Below are 19,702 nucleotides of genomic sequence, written 5' to 3'. Positions count from 1 at the left end.
ATAGAGAAGAGGGAAACATCAGTGATGATGGGGAAGAAGGAGAATTGAATGAAGAGTTAATAGAGCAGCCAGATTTAGAAGAGGTCAGGATAGCAATTAAAGCATTAAAGAATAACCAAGCCCCAGGTGAAGATGGGATGGAGACAGAATTGTTGAGATATGGGGGAGAAGGAGTAGAGAAGGCTGTTCATGAGTTGATAAAGAGGTTTGGATGAAGGAGGAAATGCCCAAGGATTGGACATTGGATATAACAGTCCAATACATAAGAAAGGAGATAAGGCAGTATGCGGAAATTACTGAGGGATTACTTTGCTGGACGGAATTCACAAGGTTTTTAGTAAGATATTAGCCTCAAGACTGGAATCATGGATGGAAAGGATACTAGGGGATTATCAAGCAGGTTTTAGAAAAAAATCGCTCTACAGAGGATCAGATTTTTATATTGCGACAATTACTGGAGAAGTTTTATGAGTATGACAAGCAGCTGCACCAGCTGTATGTTGATTTTAAACAGGTATACGACAGTCTAGATAGAGGCAAAATATATAAAATTATAAGAGTTTGGAATCCTGAGGAAATTGGTTAGGTTGACAGAAATGACCTTGAAAACAACAGTATGCAAAGTGAGAGTGGAACAGGATCAGTCAGAGTTGTTTTTAGTTGAAAAGGGGCTGAGACAGGGGGATGGTGTCTCCACACTCCTATTCAATTTAGCACTGGAAAAAGTAATACGCCAACTACCCATTAACCCAGGGGGAACTATCCTGAACAGATTAGTACAAGTGATAGCATATGCTGATGACGTGGCAATTATTGCACGAAACGAAAGAGTTCTTGAAGAGAACTATACCTTGTTAGAAGAGAAAGCATGGAACTTAGGGCTTGAAGTGAATATAAATAAAACAAAGTATATGAAGATGGGAGAGACAGAGAGAGCAAGAGAAAGGACCACAGTGAGAATACATAGGAAGGAATATCAAACAGTTGCAACTTTCAAATATCTAGGCTCAATAATAACTGCAGACAATAAAACCTCTGTGAAAAGGAAGGGATAAGTGGGAACCAATGCTTTTACGCCTTGCAAAATATGTTTAAATCCACGAATGTCAGTAGGAATACTAAAATAAAAATATACACAACAGTACAAAGACCTATAGTGATATATGGCTCATAATGTTGGGTGATGACAACTAGAGAAGAACAGTGGCTGTTACGGTGGGAAAGGAAGATACTGAGAAAGGTATTTGGAGCAGTTAGAGATCAGGATGCAGAGATGCCAACTATTACGATTCAATCGTAATAATTACGAATTACCCATCATAATTACGCCTTTACGAATCACGCGCCACAAATTACGATTTTTTGTTGATTTTTAAATCTAAGTGTATGAAGTGTTCAAAAGGATACACAAGGCGGCGTGAATTCTCGGAATATTATCCTCGGATTTCTCAGAAATAATTTATCCCCCTTTCCTGTCGTTCGTTTAAGAATATTTTGAGTTTTCACGCGCTGAACGCAGTGTGTGCTTCCAGTACCGGAAATTTAGGCACCTGTGAAGTGGCATATCTTGCAGAGTTGTTGTCCTTGTTCGTCACATGATCAGACTTCCATGCAAGTATGAGAGTTCTTTTGTCTTTGTTTTGGCGGTAAAGTGGTGACAAACTCCGTTTAATGGTGAATACTGTGTGCGTGACTGTTGAAGAAGTATTTATTGCGATGTTAGTTGCCAAATTTACATTTATTGCTCTTCTAGGATATATGCTAATCGTGTGTTACGAAATGCGAAAGGTTTGGAATAATGAAGGGATTTCTTGTGCAGGAAAATACGTGTGATTACGTTACTGTGACTAGTGACACTAGTAATATAGTTGAAAATTTTGGGAGGTATACTCGGAAGAATGACCCAGTTTAATGCGCTCCTCAAAATCTCATTCACACGTGTTTTGTAGTGTGTGGAACCGCGATGTTTCGGATGCGCATGATGAAAATGAACAAGACTGAATTTCGTGCTAATATGAACTCCGAACTGTTAAGTGCTCTGTTAGTGCAGAGGATGCACATGATATGAAAAGAAAAAGCATATTACCAGTGTACGTTTACCAAACAGTAACTACAAGCTTTAAATGATATGTAAGTTAGTAAGATCACGAAAAAAAAGAAAGAAAAAATCTACGACCGCCCCCCCCCCCCCCCCCCCCCGTGCCCTAACGGCTGCATTACGAATTACCTTTTTTGAAAGTTGGCATCTCTGAGGATGGGTGGAGAATGAGGACAAATGCAGAACTGCAAGGATTGTTTGGCCAGCCAGATATTGTTGTTAAAATTAAGCAGGGAAGAATTTGGCGGGCTGGTCATGTTCAGAGAATGGCAGAAACCAGTACTGTCAAAAAAGTCTTTATAGGAAAACCGGAAGGAAGAAGGAGAGAAAGGCCCAGGAAGGGATGTTTTGATGATTTTGAAGACGACCTTAGAAAGATGGGAGTTAAATGCTGGAGAAGGAAAGCCGAGGACGGCGACGAATGGAGGCAGGTGATTAATGGAGGCCAAGGACCTACAAGGACTGTAGCGCCGACCAGTAAGTAAATATATGTGTCCGAAAAATCCAATCCTCAGTTTTCGCATCGTGGCAATGATTGATCTTTGCAATCTTTGCAAAGTACTGAATTTGGCAAAAGTCTCCACTAGCCATCAATCTGGTGCTTTTTATTAATAATTGCCCGAAGAATTCTTCCATCAACTTTCTGCAGTCTGTTGTCATTATTATTAAAAAAGATTCATCCCTAACGGTGTTAAATAGTTGTTAAGACCCGAAAACAAAAATACTCATTCCTCTGAAACTGTTTCCTTCTAAATGGTGGTATATATTTTTAAATCCTAGATGTAAAATAGGAAATATTTAAAAACATTCCATCCCTAAAGCATTAAATGAGGTTAGCTCTGGAAACAAAATTATTTATCCCTCCAAAGCAGTTTAATCTACGAAGTTGTAATTTTACAAGAAGGTTATCTTTTATGTCTTAAGTGTCAAATTTGATGTATTGTTTTTTTTTTGTTTTTTTTACAACATGCTTTACATTGCACTGACATGGATAGATCTTATGGCGATGATGGGATAGGAAAGGTCGAGGAGTGGGAAGGAATCAGCCATGGTGTGAAAAATGGGAAACCACGGAAAACCATCTTCAAGGCCGCCAGCAGTGAGGTACAAACCCACTATATCCCAGATGCAAGCTCACAGTGTGCGCCTCTAACCGCACAGCCAACTCACCCGGTTTGATGTCCTTCAAAATGTTTTTATTATTAATAAGAAGAAGAATGGATGACAACATGTTAACCAAACAGATCTTCAAATATCTTTGGAACAAGAAGTCAACAACAATCTGGATTCATGAAGTCGATAAAGATTTGGGAAGAAGCAGCAACAGACAGAGAATTTTAGAAAGAGTTAAAAATGGAAGGATTCCAAGGTCGCAAGGGAAAGGAAACAGGCTCAAAATGGTATGAGGAAAGGAAAAGGAGGTATAGTGAGCAGATGAAGGAGTATTGGAGGAGGAAGGAACAACAAAGGATGAAGCATTGAAACTGTCTCGTGGTCCCTAGAAGATCCTAATGGAGAAAGAATTTTAATAATTACGTTAGTAGACAAATGACCAACTTGTCCCTGAACGATCCAAAGTGGAGGTGGTGGATGGTGGTGGTGTAGATCTAAATGGTAGAAATACAGGCAAAAATTCAAGCTGCCATAGAGCATACTTCGCAGTACTACCTCTTTTCAGAAGTAGAGATATAAACCAGAGCCTAAAAGTTATGCTATACAAAACCCTCATTCGCAGTATAGTGATGTATGGAAGTGATACGTGGACCCTCCCATAGAAAGCCGTGGAGAAGATAGATTCGTTCGAAAGGATATCCTGAGGAGAATTTATGGACCCATATGTGTACAAGGGGAATGGAGAATTAGATATAACAATGAACTATATTCCCTGTATGGGGAGACACCCCTGTCGCATGTCATTCGAATTAAGAGACAAATGGGCAGGTCATCTAATTAGGATGGAAGAACACCAAATCCCAAAGGAGGTATTCTTAGGAGACTTTGGAGGAGGAAGGTCTCTGGGAAGGCCATGTAACAGATGAGAAGATGGTGTTCATCAGGACGTAGCACACGTCCTCAAGATCCGGAATTGGAAAGTTGTTGCGCGAGATCGACAAGTTTGGCAGAGAGCAACTGGGGAGGCCATGACCCAAAATCGGGCCATTGCGCCATAGGTAAGGTAAGGTAATTATGTTATTGGTTTTATGTCCAGCTAACTATTTTTATGGTTATTGGAAATGCCGAGGTGTCAGAATTTCGTCCTACAGTTCTTTTACGTGCTGGTAGATCTACCGACATGGGGCTGATGTGTTTGAGTACCTTCAAATATTACCGGACTGAGCCAGGATCGAACCTGCCAAGTTGGGTTCTGAAGCCCAGTGCCTCAAATGTCTGAGCAACTTAGCCTGGCAAAAATTACTAGCTAGAATCAAAACTGAAGAAGTCGTAACTCCCATTAATATTTTTCGCAGGGAAGAATTTGGATTTATTTACAGGAAGAGTGAAATCTGGAATCAGCGCAAAATTAATTATTGAATCATATGAATTTATCATTGTAATAAACAAGGACAAGGAACTTACGAGACATTACTAATTTCTGCTTTATTAATGACTTACACCACTGAAATTCTCAAGGTGTCAATTACATTTGAATATTACTTCTGGTATTATTTCAAGATGCTTATTTCATTTGATTCACTGTCAATATCCTGTTTTTGTCTTCTTTCTTTTTCGTACTGAACGCAAAAAAACTTCACACTACGATCACAATGTTCTGAATTATAGCAGTTAACTCTTTCAGGATTAACCCTTGCACCTTGCCCAGCTGGATTTGGAGCATTAGGTCTTGTGGCCACTGACATGGTGCAGTCCTGTTAAGAAATACCACTTGTCTATGGCTACACAAAGTTAAGTCTTCTAAGGGTGGATTTACAGCCAGCTGTATGACTGTCTCCTAGTGTAGTGATGTCCAAGGAACGTCTTTGCTTCCATTTTATTCCATTAATGAAGCTGAATCTTCATTCACAAGATACTGTTGTTACTGCAATGCACATGATGAATATGTAAAACACTTTCTCCAGCTCACCTAAGAACTCAGGAACCTCAGTTTCTTATAATTTTCCTAATCCCCTTGAACATAACTGCCCTTCTTCAATCATCTTTACTTGAAGCCATCCTCATTTATATCACCAGCAATAAAAAAATGTGGTGCCAACTGATCTCCTCACTACCTTAAAATGCTGTTAGGGTGTTAATTTGAGGCAGGTACAAGACATCTAGAATGTGACCCTCGGTGCCTACTTTATTCTCGACTGTATCAAAGCAACTCTTAAAGTAGTGAACTGTGCTTCTGCTCAACTTGTTTATTTTTATTCATTTTTTCAGTAAAGGTGGGCAAGTGCAATTTTCGAGGGCTGCTATTTACACAAACCAATCACTTTAATTAGGACAAAAAAATCTTGGATGTGAGTTTAGAGGATAGCCTTCAACTGTGATTTCGAGAGATGCACTTCAAATTGTACAAAATCATCTGTATCACTTGAAGTAATTTTAATAAATAGAATCGATCGGGAGGTAGCTGCCCAAAAATAATTAATATTGCAACATTTTAAAAATTTCAATGAAAATTGATGTATTTAAATTTCTTATTGTCCTTTAGCATTAATCAGTAGGCTGAACCTTTGTGGTTTCCCTAGTATTATTATTGTTGTTACAACTGGCTTTTTGTCACACGACACAGGCTAGTCTTATGGCAATCATTGGACAGGTAAGGACTAGGAGTAGCATTAAGGTACAGCCCCAGCATTTGCCTGGTGTGAAAATGGGAAACCACGGAAAACCATCAGGGCTGCCAACAGTGGGGTTTGAACCCACTATCTCCTGAATGACAGCTCACAGTTGTGCACTCCTAACTGCATGGCCAACTCACTCGGTTGAAGAAACAGAATGTTAAGAAACAGAGCAATTATACAGAGATTTTCCAGTATATGATGAGGAAGGGGGGGGGGGGGAATAACAAAAATTATTGGATTATCAATCTATAAATATGAACCATCTGTGATTCAAAGCAATATGATGATTATGTGGGGTAAAACTTGCTATGAAGGAAGATTTATCTCACTTCACATCCGACCTCGCAGAAAAACTGAATAAGGGTTCAATATACGTACAAATTACTGTTAAATGTATAAAGAGTAATATATGTCACTATCTTACTACTGAAAATACCCAAAGCTGCTTCTTGCTTGCTTCACTGCAGGTGTGAGCAGTTGAAACTGGTGGTGAGGAAAACATTCCTGCTGTGACATTGTTTCAGTGGGACATGTGTATAAAAATGTAGAACATTCTACAAGCACGGCAAGTAAAGGCATTTGCTTAAATTGATATGAATAACCTTTTGCTTGTGCTGACTAGAAAGTGCTGCAATTTTTTCCAGCACATCCTGACTTCTTAGAATGTTCTAAGTAACATTTTCTAGTCGCGCAAAACATGCTAGTTGCCAATAAGAGGTTAAGTTAGTATAGAAACACATGTTGACCGCCATAACCATAGAAGTATTGCATTCGGTGTTACTGGTGTTTCAAGCTCATCACCATTTACTGCAGTGCATATTCAGTGTTCTACGATGTCGGAGATATCAGAAACAGATGTAGAAATTGATGTAAATTATCACTTCATTTCAATGATCAAACATTTACCAGTGTTATTAAGTAAACTGCATTTTTCTCTGACGATAACAGCCAATTTACAAGCTGTTGAACAGTTACGCGAGAGTTCTGAGAAGAATCTTGGGCGGCAATTCACAGCAGATCAGGTGAAAAAAAAAGATCCATAACATGAAGACCGAAGTGAAAAAGAAGAGTGACCGTAACATTGCAGGAAACAGGAAGATACTTGTGTACCAGGTATGTTTATCAGTTAATTTTTTAAACAATTTGCTTTACGTCACACCGACACAGGTAGGTTTTATGGTGACGATGGGATAGGAAAGGCCTAGGAGTGGGAACGAAGTGGCCATAGCCTTAATTAAGGTACAACCCCGGCATTTGCCTGGTGTGAAATGGGAAACCACAGAAAACCATATTCAGGGCTGCCAACAGTGGGGCTCGAAACCACTATCTCCCGGATGCAACCTCACAGCTGCACAGCCCCAACCGCACGGCCAACTCGCCCAGTATTAAACGTTACTAGACTCATTGATGAAATATTGTATCACTCCGCAAGCTGTGAAGTAATTAGAAAAAGAATCATTAGGCCTAATGTATTTCTTTCTTTTATGAATCATTCACGTTGAGTTCATTTTATTAATCTGTAGATCAAGGTCAGTAATTCTATACCATCAACTTTTCAGCTGCAGAGACTGAGGAGACAGAAAGACTTTAGATCATGGAACTTCAGAGACGGGTGTTATTGGAACAGCTTAAGTTAGCTCGCATGCAACATCAGGAAGTAGAAGAACAGAAATTATCTTCAAACTTAAACTTAAGTGAACAAACCTACATACAGTTTGAATGATGTGTGGAACATAAAATCAGAGAGATTAGTGTTTGTATTTGTATTCAACTGAGGTGAATGATACAGTAGCGTACACAATGAAGTGAATCACAAATAAATTTATAACGATGTAAGTGTATAAGTTAAATGAAAACTACGAGCCACACAACTGTTAAATTTTATTATTTCCAGATCACAGTGCTTTACTACTTTCATAGTTAATTTACAGCAACTGTTGAAACAAACTATTAGCGATTTCATTTCTTCTCTATGCACCACGTTTTCTCATGTCATCATAACCATATTCTTCTTCACCCCTATTACCAGCACCATCATCGTCGTTTTCTTCAGTATAAACATTATCAAAATGGTCCTCATCTCTTAAATGCTTAGAAACGTTATACAGCACAAAGCAACAGATGATAATGCGTGAAATTTTCTGTAAACAGATTCTGACTTTGTTTGCTAGTAGATGGAAACATCTCTTCAGCTGACCAAAACATCTTTCAATAATTACTCTGTTTTGATCATGCACGCGATTGTAATTTTCTTCTTGTGGATTTTGAGGGTTTCAGTAAGGAGTTGGCAGCCAAGGTACAAGCCCGTAACCTGAATCACCCAAAAGTATTGCAGCTCCCGCGTGGTCTCACAATCCTTCATACACACGGGACTTCTTAAATATGTGACTGTCGTGAACAGAACCAGGCCAGCTAGCATCAACACCAGTAAAAAGTTTGCTTGAATTGCATGTTGCTTGTACATTGATAGAAGCAAAATTTTTGCGGTTGATCTATTCATCGCCGTGTAGTCGTGGCTTTAAAATTGGTACATATTGTACCATTACGTTACAATTGACGTCAGTTGACGTGAAGATAGATCGGAAGAAAAATGGCGCAGATCAGATTCAAGCATTAAGAATGCACGGAATAACTTTTTGTGACAAGTTGACCGCAACTAGCAGGCAGTGCCTGGCGAGATGGAAAGGAAACTCTATGAGAAATGAACCATTGTACGTAAAAAAAAATTGGAAAAACGTTCTATTATTATCTACCTTGGCAATAAGATTTCATCAGAAACGAACTGTGAATTGCAATTACCTAACCAGAAGAACAACTGTTATAATCAATACAACCATATCAAAGTCCATACGAAGGAAGAATCTAGAAACAAACTACTGAAAAATACGTAAAAACGGCAGGGAAGCACGTATAATACATTTCAAATACTGTGCCGAAGAAGTGGTGTCGGAATACGGCAATCGTAAATAAGGCCTAAACTGACTTAGTAAACGGCCAGATTTCCTCAAATAATCCATATAACCCATCTATAAGATTCAAAAAACATTATTCAGGCAACAGATTTTACCAAGAAAGAACCAATTTATAAGAATATAATTAATTCTGAGCTTTATCTAGAGAGGATAAGAAATATAAATACAATTAGACAAAGTCCTTGGAAGAGCTATATATACGGAGAATTAAGATGTATTCTGTTAAATTAATAATATCTTTTCGTTGCATGGAAATTGGATACGAAATGGAGCGAGCGTAAAGCGATGGAGGAAGGCTGACCAGATCATCGTAAGCTCAAGCCTGGCGACCTAGAGATCCAGCATGACGTAATCCAGTGCAAGGCTAGACATTCCGAGATGCCGTGAGGAGGAAGAAGAAAGCAACGTCAGACCTAAAATGGCTTGAGGTAAGTAACATTTTAAGAAATTTAACTATAAAGTATTTCATTTAGTGTAGTATAATTGTAGAAATGCTGAAGTGCCAAAGATATGACCTGTTTGTGCCAATATGTGAGTTCTAAGGCATATGCCGGAGAAAATAACCACAGATACGTATTATTTATGTGTAGTAATATACTGCCGTGCTCATAAGTTTGATCTGAGGTTAATGTGAGCAGTATCGGGAAGTGAATAAGGATGTTTTTGAACCAATATGTTTAAGAGTACGTCGTATATTAAGCTAGGCAAGGCTAAGATATGAAAGTGCAGTGTAATAATAATAAACCTAGGCTACCCAATGACCAGATTGAATAACTAGGCCAATATCGTCCATATTTACGATGAGTTGGAATAAACAGTAGCAGCTTCCGATGTTATGAAAAGATATTAAGGTAAAAGAAGTGTTTTACTGCGACGTAGTAGTCATTATGAAGAAGTTGAGTAGAGATATTGATTGAATGCGGAGGAATCGCAGTAATTAGAAGCATGAATGATAATATGTTGTTGGAGATTTGAGATGTTGAATAGGTATTGTGTAAGTAAATGATTGAAGGAAATAGGTGCGAATTTATGCTTAGCCACAGTTATGTTGTGATTGAAAATGAGGCTAGCAGTGGAATTAAGGCCTAGATACGTGAATATTGAGTGTAGTAAAGAGGTTAGATGGTCGATTGGTCGAACTTAAATGAAATATGGAGAAAGGTTAAGCGTAATTTACATGCATTTGAAGTGTATATGGGAAAGAGATACAGTCGCCTAGTAATATATTTGTCTCACACAGTGAATATACAGTATTGGAGCACGCGTTAACCTGAAAATGGTAAAATTGGTAGGCAGTAGAAAGAGTCATTTTAATTGAAAATACACATAATATTTAATTGATCTGTACGATTCTGGCAGGTTATGACGATTGAAGAACATGGAGATGGCACTCGTAAATGAAGATATTTGATTTTATTTTGGCACATATTTTTAATATATAAGGATGTTGGAATTAATATTAATGGTTAGGATTAATTTCTTTTAGATACTTAAGATGGCATTTTGAAGCCATAATTCGAAAGAGTTACTTATCTCATGCCATAAACAAGTCAAAGATGCAATTCCCAAACCAATCCCAAAGAATACTGCAAATAGACCTAAAGGAAAGAAAGACCACTCCCTCCTTTAATAAAGAGTAAATCCTAATTGTCCCCATGATGAAATAAAAGGATGAAATGTGGTCACGCAGCAAAATAATAATTGCCCAAATGAATTAAAGATACCTGGCCAATTTTATTATGTTAATTCATTAATTTGAGCTGTCAAGAAAGATAATATGTGATATTCGAATTTATTTTCCTCTATTACCAGAGATGGTCATTATTTTGTTAGTTATAGTATTGGCATGCTAATAAATTAGTTTTAAGATTATTCAAGCGTTTATTTTCAAAGGTAGAGATAGGAAGATTAGTTGTAAGGATATATTTAGACTGGTATTTCGGAAATCATGATATTCAGAGGCTCATATTGATTCTACGGTAGGATTTTGGAGAAAAATGAGTGACTTATTGAAATATACACCCTCTTCAACGGAACTTGCGAAAGTAAATAATATTTTTGAATATGTATAGATGTTTTTACCCTGAGATATTGACTTAATATTGACATGCAACCACCGCGCTTGATCTGTATATCCATCCCCAATTTCGGATAGTTAATTAGTACCAATTAAGTGGGAATATTGCGCGGGCAACATCATATTAATTTAGTACCACAACATGAGGTGAGTTGAATGGAAGTACAGCGCGATGGTTATACCTATACTTTTATCAGTCCAATGTGGAACTTGGTAAGAATTAGGGCTGCGATACCACCAAAGGTTGCATTAAATTTATCGCCCATACTTGGGGCAAGTTGAATAGAAAAACACCGATGTTGCAGGTTGCAATATGCACAGTCAAGATCACCGATCACACAAGGAAAGTTAAAGCGTTGCAGCCATTCGTCTCTAGCTACATTGATTTCTTGTGGCTGCGACTGAAATTTTATCCAGTATGTACTTTTTGAAAACTTTTCTCGCTGACGAAATCAATGGTTCTACTAACAATACTTTGATGCACTCCTGTATCTTCTCCTATCCCAACTTGGAAACTCGGATCGCCAACAAAACGAAGAAATATCTGCATTCGTTCCTTCGATGTTAACGCACCACCATGCGTCTCGCCACTTTCTCCCAAGAAAGAGCTCGAAATTAATTCAACATTTTCTTTGTTAAATCTACACAAATGTTTATATGCACGTTCATCACTATGCCGTCTGGGATTATAGAGTTTCCTGCGTCGGATATTCACAATTTGCGCCATTAAATCAACCAGAAGGCAACACTAAGTCGTCACAGAACAAACTTCAAGCTAATTGAGATTGGCTTGGTAAATCTTAAGTAAATGGTTGCATGGTACTAGCACATGCTAGGTTTTATTCATGTAGAATTCAGCATTTGCTGGAAAATTAAGCAAATACTTGCTAGCAAGTAAACACCAGTAAGTAAAGCAACTACTAGATTATTTCATTCATACTTATTCCAGCATATGCTTACAAAGGAGGTAGGAAAAGCATTTGTTAGACTTTATGCATACGTCCCAATGTGTTAACCTACATTATAAATTACAAAATGAACCTTGGTTTGTCATGCAGAAGTAGTGAGAATTGATCAGAATTATGCTAACGTAAGGAAACAATCTGAAATATTTTACAGATATTCAATTAACATGTAGAAAAGGTGTGTAAAAATATAAATAAACAATTTGATTGGCAGGTGCAGTAGTAGATTTACCAAGATCAGATCAACTAAAATCTGGGGCAACTGAAGAAAATTTATGCTGTGTTGCAAAAAAGAAAAATTCAGCAAGACAAGGTGCTCAGCTGGGTGCCTGTTGAGAATAGCACAGTGCAGCCGGGCTTGCTTCTCAGAAATGCAAGCAGTTACGTACCAAGCGTACGCCACAGTCAAGCCAGAGAGCGAACACACTCGCATGAGGCTCTCCTTGCACTATTCCACGAAATGTTGATTGTAGTACAGTATTTTTTTTAAAAAAATAACCTTTAATTGCAAGAAAAAATGTACCTTTTAAAAGTATATGGGTTTGGTTTATACCCCTCTTGATATTAACAGACATGGTTTTATTTACCTCTGTTTAAACATTCAAAGACAACTGATATGTTGCAAGTTTCATGTAACAATGTACAATTTACAACTTCTTGAACGAAAAAGATGGAATTTCCACAAAGAAGAGTAAAATTACTGTTATTCATTCAGTAAAACTTAACATATTTCAACAAGTTTAATGCTTAATTTTGCATGAATTTCCTTGTTCATTGAGTTTCTAAAAACAGAATTTAAAACTTATCATCAGACATCCACTGTTAATAGCTAGCCTTTAAATAATGAGCAAGTTTCATCCCTAGTGAAGAGACTGACAGATATTTACTATCCCAGTTCAACAAGTAGATATACAGTATGTCTTCAAATAAATATAACTTAATTAATGTTATTCCCAGTAAAAATGATTGGATTGTTAAACTCGAGCAAGAACAAGCCACAACTTATCTGCTTTACCCATTGTATTAGGAATGTTTCTTTTTACTATTTGATTACTATTTACTAAGAAGGGACACCTTCGACCTCGAACGCTCAGAACTGCACGAAACCATGCTTAGAATAACAAGCAATCATAAACAAAACAGTGGTGTGTGTCATTTTCATGCAAAACGCTGCATTCCACCTCAAGTAACATTTTAATAGAGAGAAACAAAGTAACAAGATATCAATACCATAGGAAGGAAATTATATGCAATTTAATGGAGTCAGTGTATCATTACATTTTCAATCAGCAGCGCCGAAAACTCTCTGCTTAAAGGACTTATAATAGTGCAAAACACACACATATACAGCAGTACCACACACCTGAAAGTGCTTATATTAGTCCTCAAAGTGCAGATGCACGATTTTGATGAAGTGGTTGAAACAAAGTGGGAGAGAACCTTGTGCACACCTCACTAAAGCCACGTTATCACATTCCAAATCACTTTCGCATTCACGCAGTCCAATATCAAAAGCCACACTAATTACATTTTCAATTGATGATGTTGGTATGTCAATGTCATAACCTGGCTTTGGCCAAGCATACTACAACATAGGCTTATACATAGGTGAAGCAAATTGATTGTAAATCACAGAGTGAAGTTTCACGATGAAATAACGATCGTGTAACTTCACTTGTGGTTTGGCACCTTGTAGTCTTACAAAATCAGTAATCCTCCTGATATAGAGTTTATACTGCCGAAAGAAGTAAACATCAAGAGGTTGGCAATATTTTGTTGTTTTCAGTGGCAATATCTTCAGCATAACATCTTTCTTTGGAAAACTTGCATCTAGAAGGGTATGATCTGTATGACCTGCCCAGGAATCACACAACAATAGGCTCTTCATTTGTTACATGTTCGCCAAGGACTGAAGTTAGAAAATGTTTCATGTGTTCTTTAGTCATTTTTCCACTTTTGCTTAGTCATTTTTCCACTTTTGCTTGCCTCCACATGAATGTTTCGTGGACAGGTTGTTTCAAGTTTCTTTTAAATAATTGGACCGAAAGTGCCTCGTCTCTCTTGAAAACAGATGTTACTTGTTTGCTAGTCTGCCTGCCATTGATAAGGCCACATCAATTGTGTAGCTGTGGGTAGAGCTATGTACAGACTGCAACACACTGCCTGTAGTTTTCTCTCCTCTGTAGGACAGTGTTGATGCTGAAGACATAAAACATGGCATAAAACATGCAAGAATGACATCGTTCATACAATTTACCCGTATAGCAGAAGAGCGTGGAGGATGGAAACAGGTACAAAGAAATATCTTCAGAGATCACGATCCTCAGGATTGAGGGACCGATGTAGACAGACAAAGACAGTGCCCACATCTGCAGATGCCAGTAGTGAACTGTAGATCCATACCACCTTGTACCATCAAATTGCGATATTACATACTCTTTTATAGTCTGTAATTGCAACAGTCTGTTTCCTTTGAAACAAGCACACATAATTTAGAATTAATGCGCAATTTGATTTACTTTTGATGCACTTATAGCGGTTCACTAGTTTGCTATAGGAATTGAAGCCGTGATTGTAATAGTCGTCATAAATGTTCTCTAGTAGGCTATCATCAATACAGGGTGTTTCAAAAAGGACTTTACAACTTTGACAGCTCATAGTTATTTATTCTTTCAGTTACAGGCATGGTTTTGGTGTCATCTTGACTGAAAATAGATCAAGTTTTGACTCGCGTGGTATGCTAGTACAGAACTGCGCCACTGCAAGCGCTAGCTAGATGGCTAGCAAAGATGGCTGCCTTCACCGGTCCTGAGTGTGCTCGCTGTGTGTTTTGGTTGGAAGAGTCGAAGTCTGCGACAACTGTGTAACGTAATTTTCGTACAAAGTATGGTAAAGATCCTCCCAGTAGGCCTACTATTTATGAGTGGCATAAGTGCTTTATTGAAAATGGATGTTTGGTAAGCCACAAGAAATCCTCAGGTCGTCCACGTACATCTGACGATGTCGTAGAACAAGTGAGACAACTCTTTGAGCACAGTCCTCGAAAATTGACACGGCGTGCTTCTCGAGAGCTGGGCGTCGCACATACGACTATTTGGCGTGTGTTGAGAGAATGGTTACATCTCAAACCATACAAGTTCACAATGGCACAGCAACTAAAAGACACTGATAAGACTGATAGGACTTTTGTGTGGACATGTTACATCGGTTGGAAGAAGATTAACATTTCATTGGAAATATTATCTTTAGCAATGAGGCAACTTTTCACTTAAGTGGTAAAGTTAATAGACAACTGTAGGATCTGGGGCAGTGAAAATCCAGTGAAAGTGCTAGAACGTGAACGTGATAGCCCAAAATTGAATGTGTTTTGTGCATTGAGCAAGAGGAAAGTTTACGGGCCTTTCTTCTTCCATGAGAAAACTATCAACTGAATAGTGTACTTAGATATGCTGGAAAACTTTTTAATCCCGCAGATTGACGCTGATGACCAAGAACTCAGCATACACTTCATGCAATTCTGAAACGCTCAATTCCTGTTTCATCGGTTGACCACATGCCCTTGAGGTTTGTATGAGAACACTTCATTGCTCCAGCCAAGTATAAGAGATCTATCACAGCTTTTATCTATACCAATGTCGCATTACTAGCATCTGTCTCCCTAGAATATTTTGCCCTGGGTTTTCTTATCCAAGTTAACAATTTCCTCTAAGAAGCTGTTGGAAAAAAATAGCTCCCAAAATTCCAGTATGATAGTGGCATGTAGAGCTTGGCCTATCTGCCCTGGCAGATGAGTTACTGTGTTCCTCCTTCTAGCCCTTCTACCAGCACTAGGGTTTGGAAAATAATTCCATCTTGTTTCACCATTTCCACCAATGTACTCAAGCAGCGGTTGATCTTGATTGGGGTCTACTTGATAAGCTTCATCCTCAGATTCTGCGGACTCTTCAGAAGCACTGTCATGATCACCGATTTATATATTATCAGCCTCATCATCTGCTTCTTCGGGTAAATCAACATCTTCCTCGAATCCCTCTTCATGAAAGAGTTGTCTTCTAACCAAATCCTGTTCAATTTGCAGGCGTTCATTCTCCTGTAGCTCTTTTTCAACACTGTCCAACAATTTTCGTATGCTATCTTCATCCATCTTTGTCAGTAAAACCCGTCGCTTTGGAAGTCGCATGCGGTGGAACTGACCGCACTAAACAAATACGTGGGAACTCGCATGCAGTCGAAAGCACCGCACCGACTAAATACTGGCTGTTATGACTCGTTAGATGGCACTGTCAGTTATTCTCCCATATGAAAGCCCTGCCTACATCCACAACAACGATATGATAGAGGGTGCTCGTCATCTGTCACCTATATTCCAAATGATACCAACTTTACCATAACTGCGGTCTTTTCCCTGCCATGCGACTTCTCCTGGGTTAAAGCTACGGCTGCTTCCTTCCTACTCCTAGCCCTTTCCTATCCCATCGTCGCCATAAGACCTATTTGTATCAGTGTGACTTAAAGCAACTTGACAAATGCAAAGAGGAGAAGAATTCCACCTAATCAATACTTGTTTATTATTGTTATTAAAAATACAGGACGGGTTTCGACCCTAGTCATCCTCAGTGGAACATACATGTACATATAACACATTGTGCAAATGCAAATATTACCATATCTTAAGAGGAATCATGTGATGGTAACATGTCAGGTTGTACTCATGAGTAGGCCATTCGTCAAACTGGAAGCTGAGTATATGTTATCATGCGTAAATGCGCATCTATGAGAAGTGAGAATTCCTAAACTTAAAACTAACTTATAAGTATTCATAAAATAAAAACATATGTGTAAAGCACTTTCATGTGTTTGAGCTTATGGCTTGCACTGTTTCTTAGTTCTTCAGTTTGGCTGCTGTAATTAAGTCTTGTTGTCCACAACTATGCATTTATATTAAAAACTCAATAGCTTAAATTGTGATATGAGTTACACTTTAAAATACCACTAACCTTGTTTAAAAGATTTTTTGTCACCGTATGTACACGAAGGGTAAGAAACACTTAACATCTCTAAAAGGCAAAATATTGAAGTAGTGTAGATTCAGTTGAGGCTTGGAAGTGTAGAAATTGCAGCTTGTGGTATATAAAATCCAAGTGTTTACATTTTAACGGCTAGCTGCAATTTCTACACTTCCGTCCAAGCCTCAACTGAATCCACACTACTTCAATATTTTGCCTTTTAGAGATGTAAAGTGTTTCTTACCCTTTGTGTACATATTATCATCATAATTTCTTTGCTCCAGCAAGCTGGGTGTGGTTGTGTACAAGCCTCCTCCAGTTTGTCCTATCTATCCACAGATGCTGCTCATATATGCGACGCTAGTTCACATGTCTAATTTCAAGGTCATTCATTATCTGTTTTTCCCAAACATCATGAGGTCTTCCTCTTGGTCTCTTCCCAGGAACATTGTGGTCAAAGTATGTTCGAGGAGTCCTGCGAGGGTTCATTCTTTTCATGTGACCATACCATTGCAATATCTTCATTTCTTGGGTCTCCAGCAAGCTTCTTTCCAATCCAAGCTGTTGTCGAATATCCACATTCCTTATTTTATCCATTTTTGTTTTTTGTACACAAGAACGGAGGAACTTAATTTCAGTTGCCTCAAGATGACTCTTTGTTGATCCAGTACGTGTTGCTGCTTCCAGGCCATACATCAATATAGGTACTAGATATATTTTGTACAAGCTGATCTTGGAAACTAACAGAAATGTTTCATACCGAAGTATTTGACGTACAGTGTGATAGAATTTGGAAGCTTTTGTGTACATATGGTGCCAAAAAATCTTTTAAACAAGATATTGGTATTATAAAGTGTAACTCATATCACAATTTAAGCTATTGAGTTTTTAATATAATGCACAGTTGTGGACAACAAGTCTTAATTACAGCAGCCAAACTGAAGAACTAAGAAACAGTGCAAGCCATAAACTCAAATATTCACAAGCATGGAAGTGTTTTACGCATATGTTGTTTTTATTTTATGAATAATACTTATAAGTTAGTTTTAAGTTTAGGAATTCTCACTTCTCATAGATGCGCATTCAAGCATGATAACATATACTCAGCTTCCAATTTGACGAATGGCCTACTCATGAGTACAACCTGACATGTTACAGTCACATGACATTCCTCTTAAGATATGGTAATGTTTGCAATTGCACGATGTGTTATATGTATATGTATGTTCAGCTGAGGATGACCCGCTAGGGTCGAAACCAGTCCTGTATTTTTAATAACAATAATAAACAAGTATTGATTAGGTGGAATTCTTCTCCTCTTTGCATTTGTGTTGTTCAATACGGATATGAAGCTCATAAATTACGATTATAGCAAATTGTGTTTTAAAAAATCCTACAGCCATATGCTGCAAATACATATTGGTTGTGCCATATCGTTCTACTACACAGTGTCTTATTAATGTCTGACAGCTGCAACTGTCATGACTGCTTGATCATTTTGGGATTTTCTATATAATCATTTCCCCAATGTGGCAGAGACTCCTAAAGTTTGAACAAATACTATTACAGCAGATAAAAAATCTTACAAAACTAAGGGCGGGGAACCAAACTATAATTAATAACTGGTGTACAAGGTTATGAGAGCAAACCAGAAGAATGAAGCTGCAATAAAACAAAAACTATACCGTGTTGAATATTTATACTTCACCCAGCAATCCGGCCTAAGGACTTTGCAGTCCACTGCTACTTTGTACATTGTACAGAATTGAATTGTTTAAGAAAAAATCAACCATGCACCTCAGAACCTCTGAGTTTTCTGCAGTGTTAGTGAGATCTTATATTGAGTTGCCACTGAGAGAAATATCTGATTCTTCTAACCTATTTTCTCATACTATACACAACCGCGAACAACTGTAAATATACAAATTTCACAAATAATCATTTTTGTTCAACTAAATCACCTCACTCGATCAACACAGGTATATGCCCCGATATAAACATCTAATATTTTTAACAGGCTGTATAATGAAGACTACCAGTGTTAACTGAGACTAATGATAATTATAGTCACTCAAAGTGAACATATAAAATAATCCACACAACATCTGGAGACAAGGTGGGGGTGAAAGGAAGCTGTAATTCATAACTTGACAAGTTTCCAATATTAAAAAAAAAAAAAAAAGCTGTTATCAAGCTCCCAAAATGAAACCTAAATACAGCAATGAACTTATAATTTAATCTGTCGACGTATAAATTTACGAAGGCTATGCCAAAAGTTTTTAGCAGCACGTAAACTGTAATTCTGAGGACAAAGGGATTCTTTTCATTTGAAAGAGCGTTCTCGATCTTGGAACACGCGCATCCAACCCCTCCCAGCGGTGGCTCCTCCAAAGCGCAGGAAGAAAGCACACACAATGCTGACTCAAACATGGTGAAAGATGGATCTGTCGCGTTGCGATTTTTGCGCAAAGATTTTCTATGATTATAAAAAGAATGTAAGTGCCAAAGAAAGCCATTTTTCTTTGCTGCGTGTTTTCGGTGAGGCTTCCCCTTCTAGGGCCACAGTTGGAAATTTGTTTCGCAAATTTTCAAGGGGTTGGCAGTCAATTGAAGATGAACCTCGTCCCAGTTGCCCAGCAACAGCTGTGACTCAGGAAAACATTGATGCTGTGAGGAAAATGATCAAAGATGATCCACATCTTGCATTTTGTGACATTGAAGGGATCCTAAATATTGGGTCAACAGCAGCACAGACCATCATTCACAATTATTTAAGCCTTACCAAGAGATGTGCCC

The 19,702-nt window shown here is 38.0% G+C and overlaps 1 protein-coding gene across 4 annotated transcripts in view; it reads right to left on the bottom strand.

Annotated features, from left to right (window-relative positions):
- Positions 1-19,702, bottom strand: part of LOC136857648 (zinc finger protein 431) — a 187,147-nt gene that overhangs the window by 105,329 nt on the left and 62,116 nt on the right. The gene's annotated exons all lie outside the window — the stretch shown is intronic.

This window comes from Anabrus simplex, chromosome 1 (genome assembly GCF_040414725.1).
Source record: "Anabrus simplex isolate iqAnaSimp1 chromosome 1, ASM4041472v1, whole genome shotgun sequence".
In the NCBI taxonomy this organism is placed as follows: domain Eukaryota; kingdom Metazoa; phylum Arthropoda; class Insecta; order Orthoptera; family Tettigoniidae; genus Anabrus; species Anabrus simplex.
Note: the sequence above shows the minus strand (reverse complement) of the source record. Positions and strands in the feature narration are given on the sequence as shown.